The sequence below is a fragment of the Lepidochelys kempii genome, chromosome 8, assembly GCF_965140265.1.
Source record: "Lepidochelys kempii isolate rLepKem1 chromosome 8, rLepKem1.hap2, whole genome shotgun sequence".
Taxonomy (NCBI): Eukaryota; Metazoa; Chordata; order Testudines; family Cheloniidae; genus Lepidochelys; species Lepidochelys kempii.
Window position 1 is genome coordinate 16,715,051 of NC_133263.1, and position 11,154 is coordinate 16,726,204.

General features: G+C 48.9%; 1 protein-coding gene across 4 annotated transcripts in view; it reads left to right on the forward strand.

Moving 5' to 3' along the window:
* Positions 1 to 10,683, forward strand: part of ARHGAP26 (Rho GTPase activating protein 26) — a 327,129-nt gene extending 316,446 nt beyond the window's left edge. For 2 of the 4 annotated variants that reach the window (XR_012160231.1, XR_012160233.1), the window contains 2 exons: positions 5,904 to 6,084; positions 7,461 to 10,683. The gene's annotated coding sequence lies outside the window, so the exon portion shown is untranslated. The remainder of the gene's footprint in view (positions 1 to 5,903; positions 6,085 to 7,460) is intronic. The other 2 variants (XR_012160232.1, XM_073355709.1) reach the window with 2 other exon arrangements.
* Positions 10,684 to 11,154: the final 471 nt, after the last annotated feature.

The window sequence follows — 11,154 nt, forward strand, 5'->3', positions numbered from 1 at the left end:
ACCTCGACCGGGGTTCCCCCCACACTCTAGTGGGAGCCCTATCCTGTCCCAGTGAGAGACCAACAGACCTCCCCGCACCGCTGGAGGGAGCTGCTCACACCCTCACCCCGGGGAAGAGACTGACCGATCCCCCCCTGCACACACACACACACACACATCCCACACCTCCCCACTGCCCCACGAAGGGACTGACAGCTCACCCTCCATGCTGAGAGCTGACCTCCCACCCCATGCCCCCAGAGGGAACCCCCCAGATCCTGTCCCCCCACCCTGGGATGGGAGTGACAGACCACCACCACCCCCCTCTGGGCACCCAGTGTGCCACAGTAGGGAACCCCCCGGAGCCTGCACCTCAATAGGGAACCCCTCCACCACTTCTCCATCGGGAACTCCCATGACAGGCCACCCCCTGCCCTGGGAAGGGCAGGGGGCAGGTGGTACAGAATGGGGGGGCAGTGCAGTGCTGGGAGAGCCTCCTCCATCCCCCATTGTTGGGGGAGAATCTTGGTGCCCCCTCATCTCAGGGGTGATAGCCCCGAACAATCCCTGCCCCCCCTTCTTAGCTGATGCCCCTACCAGTCTCTGCCCCATCGGGGGCGTGTGTGTGATTCCCCCCACCATGGCCCTTGAGGTTGATGCCCCCCACTCCACCAGTCCCTGCCCACGCATCCGGGGTGATGCCCCCAATGTTCCCACATAACTTAGGGACACCCACTATCTGGAGTAATGCCTTCCCCAGTCCCTGCCTCCACAATATCTGGGGATAATGACCTCATAGCTAGGGTGCCCTCCCCCACCCCCGGCACCGCCAGTCCCTGATGCTGTGTCTCTCGCTCTCTGTTGGCAACAGCAATCACTGTCCCTCCTGAGCCTCCCAGGGGGCAGCGGCCTCCTCAGGAGAGTTCCCCCCCTCCCACAAGGGGGAGCTGGTGCTGCCAGGGGTGGTATGCCTTGGCCCTGCAGGACTCACTCCCAGATAGTGTTGCCGGGTGTCCGGTTACTGACCAGAACGGCCGGTCGAAAAGGGAACCTGGCAGCAGCCGGCCAGCTTCAGGGACTGACCCTCCCCCCCCGCCGCTATGCCCCGATTGTCCCATCCCCGCCTCTTGCTCCTGGGACAACCACCACACACACACACACAGTGCTGTGTGCTGATTTCGCCACCCCCCCCCCCCCCCCCGCCCAAGCCCCTTGCTCTGGGGCCCATCCCCACCCCCTCACTTCGGGGCGCTGCGTCAGTGCCTCCCCACCCAGCTCTGCAGGTGGCCGGTGAGTTCGGGGGGATGGGGGAGCCGAGCGACCTGGGGAGGGGGGCAGGTGGGGCGGGGGAGGGGGGGTCGTCTCAGCAGAAGAGGCGGGGCCTCAGGGGTGGGGAGGGGATGTCCAGGTTTCAGGGCTTAGAAAGTTGGCACCTCTACTGGCCGTGGCAGATTCAGCTGTATTGGAGCCTTGGGCACAGAGACCATTTGGGCACCCTCCACCACATCATTGGGGGGGGGCCCACACCCTTCCAGTTCCCCTGTCCCCTCCCCCGCAAAGGCTCTGCCCCCTTGGTTAGAAGTGAGGCCTAGTAAGAGCTACCCAGGGAGCCCAGGCCACTATGAGAAACCCTGGACCCTCCACCTGTGACAGATTTTTTTGTTATTAATTTGCTGCTGCATCAGGCTGACGCCGCAGGCTTGTTTGCAGGGCGACGACGAAACACATCAGGTGGCTACATTTTAAAGCTTTATTGAGAAAATAATAAAATAACGGCCGAGAGGGATGGGAACGCTCCCACGTCACGCAGGGGAAGAAAGAAAGCGTTAACCCCCCCCTCCCCCTCCCAAGCCCTAAGCCACTTTTATACGTATAGATGCATATAGGTCTGGGTGTAATGTTAGAAGACGAGGGCGGGGGAAGGCGGGATGAGAGTGCTGCTTTGGGCCCAGGCCATTTCAGTCTGCTGTTGCTTTAGCGTCTAGGAGGGTTTGGGGCTTTTGGTGGGGGAGTATTTTACTTTGGGACTTTTGCTGCTTTTTGTGCTAGTTTAAACCGGCTTGCTGTGGCCTTTGTGGTAGCAGGGACAAAGGCTGGGGCTGTTCTCAGGTACCCCCCCCACCCCCCTCCCACCCGCCCAAGGCAAGTGGTGGGTCCCTGGCTCCCCACAGCTGCCTGGGCTGCTCTTACCACAGCCTAGGGCAGTAGTTCCCCCAAACTGTGAGGCGCACTGCCCCCCCCCCCGAACTTTTTTTTGGGGGGGGGGTTATGTGGCAGTGCCCAGCCCTGCTCTGCCCCCAACTCCTCTCTGACCATGCCTCATCCCTGTCCCCCCCCCCATTGTTAAGACTGTCATAACAAACACGACCAAAGACTACCTCTCTGTCCCAGCCTGAAGAGTGACCCCGACCCAACTCCCTTGCATGCATGTAAGCACCCACGCACAGAGCACCAAAATGTATTACAGTCTAAGGGTGCAAGCCACTTGTCTGTGAGGTGCTGTAACAATAGACCATGTTTGGTTTTTTTAATATAGTATTAGCCCATATATGACACTAACCAACTGCGATACGAACGAACGAATTGGAAAGCAATGCTAACAGGCCTCAATTATTTGTCTTGCTCAGGTTACACGCTTTAAAGGGGCTAGAGTTGACTTTTCAGAACGTGTTGAGCATGCACCATGGGGGGGGGGAGCTGCTAAAATTGCCCCAGCCCACCCCAAAATGAGGCACCTGAAAAGAAAGTTGCTGTTGGAAATGCTGGCCATATATAGTGTATTGGGAGGGGCCCTTTCCCACCAGTTAAGTCCCTTTCTGTCCTGTGACAAATGGCAATAGGGCTAGAGAAAAATGATGTGAGTGTGGATACCTGCTTCTTTTATCTAAAGACTGCACCCACTGAACATCAGATGCCGCTGCCCATCCCGTAGAACAACTTTAAAGACCTGTGGCAGGCAGAGGGGGTGATTGCATTTCTCTTCCAACACTTGGGGGGGGAGGGGGGGTGTCTGTCATTAAGTGCCCCCCCCCACACAGTGAATTTTCTCCTTCACCCCCTTTGCTTTATACAGAACATAATTCCCAGATTCCTTATCACTTTCGCTTACATTGTTCTTGCGTCACTACCCTGCCTCAAGAAATAGCCTTGCATTTATTCACCTTTTTTATTTATTTCACATTGGCGACTGGAATGCTTTATCAATGAACTATTTAATAACCTCCCACACACTGGCCCTGCTCATCTTGGCTACCTTGTGCTGAACCAATCACAGCATGACAGGATTTAATAATTGAACTGCCTGTTTACCATAATCTTTGAATTAATGTAATATGTCACTATTAAGTTAATTAATTAGAAGCATATGAATGGCACAGTACCGTATGTCCATTTAGCTCGCCTAAGGCGCAGGGCCTCCAACAGCAGGACAGACAATTTTCCTTATTAAAAGCAAGTAATTTGTTTTCTCTGTCTGAGACGACGACAGACCCCCCCCCCCCCCAAACACACACACACAAACCCCAAAACCTAAACCCTTTTTAACTGTGTACCAGTAGTGTCTTATTCCAGATCACATTGGTAAGACTACAAAGCATTAAGTAGACAGACCATTTCATGCAGTTTGGGGCTCAGGGACCCTGGTCACCCACCGCTGCTGTGTAAACACACACTGTCCTTTAGAACTGGGCTGTTTATTAGTCAGAACCTCAGCCTGTAACAAAACATATCGATTTTCATTGCACTGCTCCAGGGTCTGGAAAGCTTCTTCTATTGTGTTCTCGCTCAGCTCTGCTGTAATAGAATGGTAACATTCCCCTGCAAGGCCATGGGTTACGGCCTCTTTTAAAGCAGGGCAGAGGCTGGTGTGTGGGGAGGAGGGGGACAGGGGAGGGAAATGGAGTCACAGCTTGCTAACACAGTGCATGAGCTAGTTGTCAACCCTTCCTAGGGGAGTTAGGCACCCAGGGCTATCACAACATGGAGACTGAGGTGTTACAACATTAAGCCCCAGTTGCAATCTCAAACAAGGTGTCTCCCTACCCACCCCCATTGCACCAGCAGGGCCCAGGCCAGTAGGTGTTCTCAGAGCCCAGCGACTGGATCAGACCTTGAACAAAAGACAGGGATAAGAGTGCATCCCAATAGCCACACTAGTTAGTGTGGGCAGGCCGGCTGCAAAGCCTGGCTCACCGCCCAGCGAAATGAGGTATGAGCAAGGGCTGTTAGCTGTGGGGTAGCTGCAGGACTTAGGGAGCTTCGCACACACCTCCTGTGGGAAGCTTTGTGGCTAGACAGTAGCTAAGCAGGGGTTTTGAGCAGGTCACAGGGGCCCAAATGTTGGCCATGGGCCGCCAGCAGCTGCTCTAGGCATAGCAGGGTGGGCAGCTGCCTAGGACAGCACGTTTCAGGACTGCCCCTTGGTTCCTTCCCTAGGCAGCAGTGGTGGCAGGGGATGAGGGCTAGCAGGAACAGGAAGAGCCTGCCTGCCTTCCAGGCTTCTGGGGAAGTGCAGTGAGATTCAGTGGGAGTTGGGCTGCTTTCTTAGGCACCTTTACAAACCCTATTCATCACTTATAAGAGCAGAGAGAAGGATGGGGTGCTGCTGTTCACTACTGCAGCTATGTCCATCCCTTGGCCTCTCAAGTGATGGAAGGTGAAAGAGAGACACACAAGTTAAGGTAATGAACTTTCTTTATCTTTAACAACACTTAATGAACAGGATGTTTGTGTTTACCATTTTGGGACTGGTAGTACATTGGGTCATCTTGCTAGTTGTAACCAAGGCTGGTGGAAGCCAGAGTGGGGCTGTAGATGGGGTCAAAGCTGCTCAACCAGGGCTGTCTAACACACAGACACTGAGGGAGCAACCTGCATACTTGTAGGCTGACTGGGAACATCCCAGGCTGGGAGATACAGCAGCAAAGCATTGTAAGGCACCCAGGGTCGCAGGGGAAGTGGTGATACAGCCCCTCACTGGTCTGGAGTGCACCCCCCAGAACGCCATGACAGAGACCTAAAGAAGAGCTCTGTGTAGCTTGAAAGCTCGTTTCTTCTGCCACCAGAAGTGGGTCCAATAAATTCATGCACCTTGTGTCACTAATATCCTGGGACAAACATGTCTACAACATCACAGCAAATAACTTTACAATGTTTTTGAAAGGGGTGTTGAATCTCTAACAAAGACATCCCTTCATTTAAATGCGGGAACTCGTGATATACATTTATGGAGACCCCTTCCAAAGATGCTGCCGTAAAACCCAGAAAGACCAGAATTTGACCTTGCTGATATTTTAAAGCCACCACAAGAAAAAACTCTCTCAGGCTTTCTTGCAATAACTTAAAAGAAACAAAACCCACACCAGTCCAATTTAAATATTCCTTTGCAAGTGACCTTTAAAATAAGATAGCTGTTCTGTTACAGTTGATTTCCTAGAGGGCTACAGTTATGGTATATTGGTCTGAGAGGTCTGGGGGTGGGCTGGCTGATCCCCCTGGTGATGTCAGATAAAGTGATATTGCTCAATTATCAATGACTTAGTCTGGAAAAAAATTAGTGAGAGATCTTGTAGGTCTGCAGGACCACACCTAAGATCCTGAGGCCTTAACTGCTTGGTCACAGCTGAAATGGTCTCTTTCTCTAAACATCTAGCTTGTCAATAGCCATTGAGATTTAATAATGGTCAGTCACACTGAACCATAAGGTTTTAAAACAAAGCACTCCCACCAGGATCTCAGCTTCCCAGTGCCTTAAAATGATTCTGCATTTGCTTTGCCAAATTATTAAAATTAGCATCAATCTTGTTTTCTGTGGATTTTTACAGTTTTAATGGACCAAGTGTAGCCTGCAGCTATTCTGTTACCTGTCTATTGAATCATGCTGTGGTGATGTACTCTACAAATGTAACCATTTTCCTTTCTGCCAGAGGGGACTTTCTCTAATGGCCAATGAACAGAGATTCTACAAACACAATGTATTGCTGAAAAGTGACCATTCCCACCACAACAATTCAGAACAATCAACGTGGCCAGAACCATTTGACCCATATGGTGTCCAAGTCCTGTAGTATGAATTTGTTCAGGAGGAAACATTGTGACAGAGCGCAGGTGTGTACATTCCAGCTTGTGCCCTCAGGAGAGTTTTACTGTAAAGCCATCTGTTCATTTGTTTTCTGAACATTCAAACTAAGTCAAAGTTGGTATAAGAGGCTGGTGGTATTTGCCTGAAACCTCCCACCTTGTCAGCAGGTGTCTATCCTGCTGGGAAAGGGTTAAGTACAGCAGGTAGCTTGTTACCCAACCCAGACAAAGGAGATAGGAGTGGCTTTCTAGACCAAGAGAGGATCTAGGGTGTGGGCAGACCATCGCTGAGGTAGGAACCCTTGGAATTTAGCATGCCTGGGGAGAAGAGTTGAGATGAGTTTTATCTAATACAAGTAATCACCCCCCAGAAAGACCTGAGTTTTTAACTCTACGCAGTATATGGAGTTTGTTTTGCAGCAGGTTGGGAAAGGCACCTGCTCACACTTGGTTAGATACTATTTGTGTCACAGCTCCACTCAGCCATCTCAGTAATGGTGCCCACTTCACTGAATTGGACACAATACGCTGCTTTTTCAGCCGGTACCACATCAAGCAGAAAGTATAACGGCTGTCCTATCGCATTAGCAATGCAATTAGTGGCTGTATTAAATGCTGCATCAGCAGTTTCCCCTCAAATTTTTCCACCTAGTTTATTCTTGAATCAACAGAAGCCTATAATCAGAATGGTGGGGGAGGGGAAAGCCAGAAGAGTGGAATCAAACGTATAGGTTCAAGTTGAAAGCTTAGAAATCATCCTTAATTATGGTCTGGAGCAATGCCAAACCTATAATGCATTGTATAGGAATATCTATGCATGCTAATCCATAGCGTGTTTTTACAAATACAACCATCCATGACAGTAATTTAGGTCAATTAATTTTTTTGCCATCAAGTTAAAGATTTAACTTTTAATTACTTTAAGACAGTTACTGTATAGGAAGGATTTTTTTAAATCCTGTGTCAGGGGAAATGATTAGTAATTTTTTTTAAAATAACCTTCATATGCACCAAACTGAATGCTACCTTAGCTAGCAATATTCATGCCTAAGTGGAAATAAGCAATTCATAATAATATAGGTCTTAGAATGTTACCTTGCATGAAAAATATACAGTCTAGAATATGGCTGCACTTTCAGATCCTCAAAGCACCTGAAAGATTTGTCTAAAGATCTGTATGCCACATGTAGGAGCTTTCATAGAAAAGGACCCAAGATGCTGCACAAAGCTCTTTATTACATTTGCTTGAGGCACCTCTGGAATGTGGTGGTTCTTTAACATTGCTCAGTAACACTACATATACCTGGGACAGGAAACAACAAGGGGGAATTCTAGGAAAGTAGAAAAACATTACACAAATTGGAGTTTGGCAAGGTGATAGTGAGTTTACATATCTATTATAGGAGCCATGTCTTCCCTGTGCCTCCTGCATGGGCCCCCGCAGAAGTCCTGGATTTGATTGCCTTCATGCATGTCTACTCTCATCTGGATAAGCATCTCCAGAATGCAGACACCTACATGACACTGTCAGAGCAAATGAAGGTGAGGGGAGCACCCCCAGAACTAATGCCAAGGAGCTCCTGCCAACATCCCCGAAGACAAAAAGTATGAATTGGATGAATGGACTATAAGGTGGATAGAAAGCTGGCTAGATCGTCTAGCTCAATGGGTTGTGATCAACAGCTCGATGTCTAGTTGGCAGCCGGTATCAAGTGGAGTGCCCCAGGGGGCGGTCCTGGGGCTAGTTTTGTTCAACATCTTCATTAATGATCTGGATGATGGGATGGATAGCACCCTCAGCAAGTTCGTGGATGACTCGAAGCTGGGGGGAGAGGTAGATATGCTGGAGGGTAGGGATAGGGTCCAGAGTGACCTACACAAATTGGAGGATTGGGCCAAAAGAAATCTGATGAGGTGCAACAAGGAAAAGTGCACTTAGGATGGAAGAAGCCCATGCACTGCTACAGACTGGGGACCGACTGGCCAAGCGGCAGTTCTGCAGAAAAGGACCTGCGGACTACAGTGGACGAGAAACTGGATATGAGTCAACAGTGTACCCTTGTTGCTAAGAAGGCTAATGGCATATTGGGCTGCATTAGTATGAGCATTGCCTGCAGATCGAGGGAAGTGATTATCTCCCTCTATTCAGCACTGGTGAGGCCACATCTGGAGTATTAGAGGCGAGGCTGAGGGAACTGGGCTTATTTAGTCTGCAGAATAGAAGAGTGAGAGGGGGATTTGATAGCTGCTTTCAACTACCTGAAGGGGATTTCCAAAGAGGATGGAGCAGTTAACAGAACAAGAAGCTATGGTCTCAAGTTGCAGTGGGGGAGGTCTAGGTTGGATATTAGGAAAAACTATTTCACTAGGAGAGTGGTGAAGCACTGGAATGAGTTACCTACGGAGGTGGTGGAATCTCCATCTCTAGAGGTTTTTAATGCCTGGCTTGACAAAGCCCTGGTTGGTATGATTTAGTTGGCGTTGGTCCTGCTTTGAGCAGGGGGTTCGACTAGATGACCTCCTGAGATGTCTTCCAACCCTAATCTTCTATGATTCTATGACAAAGGAGCATAACAGTACCTCTGACAATGCTCCTGCTATCTGCCCACATTATGAGAAACTGGACTGCATTTTTGCAAGCAATACCACGAAACCTGAAATTGATGTAGTGAATAATGCCACAGAGAACACAGCAAGGACAACAGAGCCTGGAGACCACCCAATAAACCACCGATTGTTCCCTTGGCCCCACACATACCACGGAGTTGGACCAGACAGAGAATTATTGGGGTCCAAAAGCTATATGACTTAGCAGATGTGGACAAATACATAAGAACCCCATGTGTGCAACCATACTGAAACCACTGGGTAGGACAGCTGTTACCAGAACCCAAGGGAGCTGAGCCAGTAAGTGTGATGTGCTCTATTACAGCACAAGTGTGTCGAGGGATTTAAACGTCTCTTTCTGGGTACAGGCTGTCCGGATCCATGTTTGGTGGAGCTTTGAGCCTCTCTCTCCACTTACTTAGCATTTAACCCTCTTCCAGCCAGTGTGCGCTACATGGCATCTGCATTAGAGCGTTACATAGTTATTACTCTGCAGTAACTAATCTCATAACCACCAGCCACACTTTCTGGGTCCATACCCACTCTCTTACCCTCCCCACTCCAGCCACTGCAGACTTACTCCCCCGGCTCAGGATGTCAGCACTATCGGGGTTAAAAATAATATATTGCCTAAAAGTTATCTTTATCGTAGCCGACATAGAACAAGAATAGTCATCAAAAAGCTACATTGACTCCTAGTTCCATGAGTGCATTCAGCTTCTACAGAATTTTACAGGTCATGAGTTAAATGCCCCAAATCAGGCAAGACCTTTCAAACTGCAAAGACATGTTAAAGCATTCAAATGCATTTCAATAGAGAATAATTACTGCATTTTGCAGAGCACTTTATGCTGATCTGTAGGAGTCATAAGAGACATTAAGGCAAAGGCAGTGCTCAATTTTGGCATGAACTTTGCATGACAAAGAAGATCTTTCAGAGTTTCCCCGTATAGCTAGTGTTTCCTTTCTAGTCCTGCACCAGCCGGCGGGGGAGGGGAGAGGGAAGGAAACCATCCTGGTAAATAGCAGCATTGCATATCTTTCCAGTTTGCCCTTTGCCTTTTTGAATATTTCTCTTGGGGACTTGCTTCAGGTTTACACCTCCTATGTAATGACAGCCTGCAGAGGTGCAACTGCCATTAGTAACCTGCCCCCTGCAACCCCATTGCACCCACCCTAGAAAAGCAGCATTCAACCTCCCACTCTATGGTCCTCAAACTTTAAAAAAGAAATTACAGGCACCCAGAAAGTCCCTGTCCACTCACTCAACCCCCCAATACAGGGGGGCTATCATATGGGGAAATAATTGGAAGACATTGTACCATTGTTAAGGGAACCACAGAGTGGGAAGAGAAGATGGGAACAGTATTCCAAATTGTGGGAAAAGAAACTGTTGATCATTGTTGCATGGAGGTCAGGAGTGGGACAACAAGTAATTATGTATTTTTCTGGTTTCCCTCAACACCTGTACTGGCACAAAGAGGGAAGGTATCACCCACAGAGAGGCTGTTGAATCTCCGAAAGAAAAAGAAAAGCTAGAGACAATCTGTCCCATGAAGTATTCACTTCACTTCATCACGATAGAGGGCCCACAGGCAGAGCTGTGGAGGGACGGTCTCCTGGCACATCCTCAAAAGATCGAAATGGAGCACATGGCCCCGAAGAGGGGACAGGATGCAGATAATGCAGAAGCAGACAGCTGTGATGGAGAACCTTTTGATACAAAGGTTGAGCATTTCACCCCGACATTCCAATGCCGTGCAGAGCGTAGAGGACAACCGCACTGGGACCACCACTTCAATCAGCCAAGTGACAAGTCCTTCCTGCTGCGTTCAACCCCAGAGGAAGGAGAATCTTTTCAAGCACATCATCTACAGGTGTTTGTGAGAGCTCCTTCACGTGGCCATGCCTGAATATCGTTGTTCTGAAGTTTGCACTGCATGCTTTAAGTGTTTTTATTTTTAGTGAAGCACTATTACCTTTGTTTTCTGTAAATGCAATAAATGCATTTTCTAACAACTTGACTGAAAATCTTCACTCAGGAATAGCTCCACCCATAAATGGCATAACAGCCACCATCCCATGCTATTAATTCATAATCAAATCAAACCAACACACATTTTATTGCTTGCAGCATATTCAGTAGCCACAAGAACCCCTGACACTGAGAACAATGCATTCCTGGCCCTGATCCCTTGATGACGTGGCCAATTTTGCCTGGGCTGCCCATAATGTTGAGAAAGTTTCTCTAGTTCCTGCTCCCATCCATCCTCCAGGATTTCTCCCTTCATCTGACAGATGTTGTGCAAAATACAGCAGGTACTTATCACAGAAGGCACATAGTGGTAAGAAACATCCCACCTCTTCATAACACACCTCTATCCACCTCCAGCAGCGCAAAAGCACGCTCCACTGGCATTCTGCAAATACTCAGGGTAAAATGTAAACCTCTCCTTTCTCTTGTCCAAGTGTCCACTGTCAGGCTTCCCA